The 3,408-nt window shown below is 45.7% G+C and overlaps 1 long non-coding RNA gene across 2 annotated transcripts; it reads right to left on the reverse strand.

Annotated features, from left to right (window-relative positions):
• Nucleotides 1-1,255: 1,255 nt before the first annotated feature.
• On the reverse strand, nt 1,256-3,095 carry LOC112887181. 2 transcript variants are annotated; one of them, XR_003227511.1, is made up of 5 exons: nt 2,622-3,095; nt 2,312-2,532; nt 1,932-1,994; nt 1,735-1,852; nt 1,256-1,518 (listed from the first exon to the last, which is right to left on the reverse strand). It is a non-coding gene; the product is annotated as an uncharacterized LOC112887181 (long non-coding RNA). The 2 variants fall into 2 exon arrangements; XR_003227510.1 differs by having other exon boundaries at nt 2,305-2,532; nt 2,622-3,094.
• Between the last annotated feature and the right edge of the window lie 313 nt (nt 3,096-3,408).

The raw sequence follows: 3,408 nt of genomic DNA on the forward strand, positions 1-3,408 counted from the left end.
TTATGGAAGATGTCACAATGATGGACGACGATGTACTACTAGACTACTGCATGTCGTTTATTCAGTGGTACAGTCCAGCTAAATTGCGCACCTACCACTGTACTGCATGTATGTACTTATTCAGAGCATGGTCACGCCTCTAGCTGACTTTGGGATGTCTAATCAAACTGACAACGTCTCTCAAGTCTCAACATGTATCCTGAGACTATCTAGAAGGATAAAAATAACACAGTGGTAAAACATTTAGCAATTACCGCCAGTATGTTCCTGGGTACTTGGTCTGCTATTTTATTGAATGCGATTCAAAACAAAAGAAGTGTTTAAAGTTTCTCACCGCAGTAGCACAAATTAAAATATTTGCAGAACTATCACCAAATTCAATATCATCAGATATCAATTGATCCCTACGATGTTCATTAATGACTTGTGTCATTTGATTGACCTCCTGACCTGGGGCACTAACTTGACCACACCCTGTCACCAGTTCACCACACATGCAGTGGTAGGTTCGTGTTTAACTGAAACTCTGGCACTTAATAATGCGTACATTCTAAATCTGATCTACATTTTGCTCTTTGCAGGTCTATAAAAGAGCAGGGACAATTCAACATATAAGACCACTTTGCAAGCTGGGGGGAGGCTATGAACGTTTCTTCTTGATCGAAACATAGATGAAATGCGCATGGAGTTTGCTCCAGTGACTTGCTATAGTGTCGTTGGCTTGGGAGGCGCTGGGAGCTCGCCTTAGGGCAACAGCAACGTATATTACTCGATTGGTCACCTAATTTAGGCCAAGTATCATCATCTTGGACAGAACCACTTGCAATGTGGTACCATTTTAAGGAAATGAAAAAAAAATAAAGGAAGTAACTAGCAAGACCCATGTTGTTTGTTTTCCTCGCTGGCCTTTTTACCATTTATTTTTTTCTTAAGGAAATAGAGAGAAAGAAATAATGTTTCACTACTTGCGGATCCATTTTCACCGTCGGTTTAGGCGCCGGTGGTGAAATACCGGCGATGAAAATACCCATTTTCACTGCCAGTTTTCAAACTAGCGGTGAAAATAGGTTTATCACCACCGGTTCCATATACGGGCCAGCGGTGATAAACTCATTTTCACCGTCGGTCCGTGTTACGGGCCGGCGGTGATAACCCTATACCGAGGCACCACTTTTTCCAGCTCGATTTTCAAAAGTATATCACAGCTCAATGATTTAATACGATGAAGTACACATAAAATGAATACAAATTAATCTCACATAGTAAATACATCAAATGTTATAACAAGTGTCACATGTTCATACATCGATTACAACCCACAAAGTCCATGCATCAAACATAGTCCATGCCATAAGTCATACTCAAGTTTAAAATGAAACTTTCAAGCTATATAAGGCTTCAAGCTGCTTCTGTTGGAACGACGGTAGCAGCCTCTGCTGGTGCAGCTGTTGCTGCGGAAGCAGCTGGAGTCGCACATGCTAGTATTTTGCTAGAATTTCACCAGGAACAGTTCAATTGCTGCAAGAATTTTTTCAGGGATTTTGTATCAATTTCATAGGAATATTTCAGTGTATCCATTCCAAGCAAAACAGCATATGCAGCCACTGAGTTGTTCAGTGTAACAAAGAGTACATAATCCAGAAAATAAGATAGGTGCCAAATTTCTTGATCTCAGAAAAAATTGATTTTTCTTAAGTAGTTTAAAAAGAAACAATCAACAAGATGGCTAGCTACCTTTATTTCACCAAAAAGATCCTTCGGAGCAACCTTCTTATTAAAGAACTCATCAATATGTAGCAATGTTAGGCTGAACAATAGCGGCTGAACCCAAAAACTGTAGCAATATCTCAATCTGCAGGATGGATCATACATGGTGTGTAAGAACACAAAAGTGTTACTCCTGAAGAAAAGAAACATCCAAGTGTTACTACCTCTGTATGCAAGTACTCCCAAACCGGTAGCTGCAGCAAGACCAATAGTCAGAGGTAAACCATCTGAACCATCCAATAAATTCAATTAGCCAATTCAGCATTCAACCGTCATAGAAAGATATAGGATAGATATCCAAGTTCTCATATCATTTAAAGCATAAGCACATTAGAAGCATAACTCCTAGTCAATGACAATGTCAGCAATATAGCGATAGACTGCTACTCAGAGCAAACACCTAGTGAGGAGTAAATGTCAAAATGCAACAATATAACTAAGAACTGCTAGAGCTCTTTAATATAGCAGAATTATCACAGTTTGGCAAGCTCAAAAGTCATCGATCCAATGGACCACTAAGCCGGAACGAGAGCAAACCTCATACATTGTCCGATAAAGGACACAACAATACAACCATTGTATAGTTGTACCTACTGCGTCTCCTCTCTTTCTCGACTCTTCTTTGTTTTCTTCTCCTCGAACAGTTTAACAGGAGCAATGCATAACAAAGTGCACCTTGAGCACGAGCCGGACCTCGTGCACACCTTGCCCTGACCCGAGCTACAGCTTCTTCACGGTGATCTGCTGGCCGTCCTGCAGAAACCCCTGTAGAGAGATCCGAGACGCAGTTTCAGACCTTGAACAGTTTAGCTGCAGACCTTCTAGACATTTCAACGAACACCATGCATGCATACCTCAGCTCCCTTTGGCATCGGGGGGAAATTGTTCCCTAGGTCCTCGGCGCGGCAAGGCTACGCGACGGGCCGTGGGCACGACGTTGGGGTGGTGGCCGTCGTCCTAGCGCGGGCCCGCGGCGTCTGGCCGCGGCCGCAGTCCGTGGTGGGCGGCGGTCACGGCGTTGGGGTGGTGGCTGAGATGGATGCGGAGGAGGAGGAGGTCAAGGGGGTGGTGCTGTCCGAGGAGCCGGCGCCACGACTGCCGAGGCCGCCACCGGAGCCGTCCGAGGCGTGCAGGGCCTACCACAGCGCGCGGCCTCGGGGCGACGGGCATCGGTGTAGGCTTGGCGCGGGCGTCTGTGCGGGCAGAGGCCACGCGGGCGGGCGTCGGTGCAGGCAGAGGCGACGCGGGCGTGCGGCGTCGGGCCGTCGGAGGCGCGGCATAGCGGATGTGAGAGCCGGGGCGGCCGTGGCGGCGCGGGCCGAGGCCGTGGGGCGTCGGGCGGCCCTGGACAGGAGTTTGGGTCAGGCTGGCGCTAAAGAAAATTCGGGCGGCCTTTTATCGGAACAGCTTTCACTGCCGGCCCGTAATTGGAGCCGGCGGTGACGACTATTTTCACCGCCGGGTCCAATTTAGTACTAGCGGTAATAATTAGTGTGGAAAAATTAAATGCTTGATTTGAACACGGATATACTTTCTCCATTTCAAATTATTAATTATTTTATTTTTTTAGACACATAGTTTTTTATTCCTCACATTTTTTGTAGTTTTAAATAGTTTGGGAATGGGGATGGACACAACATT

The sequence above is a fragment of the Panicum hallii genome, chromosome 3 (assembly GCF_002211085.1).
Source record: "Panicum hallii strain FIL2 chromosome 3, PHallii_v3.1, whole genome shotgun sequence".
Taxonomy (NCBI): Eukaryota; Viridiplantae; Streptophyta; class Magnoliopsida; order Poales; family Poaceae; genus Panicum; species Panicum hallii.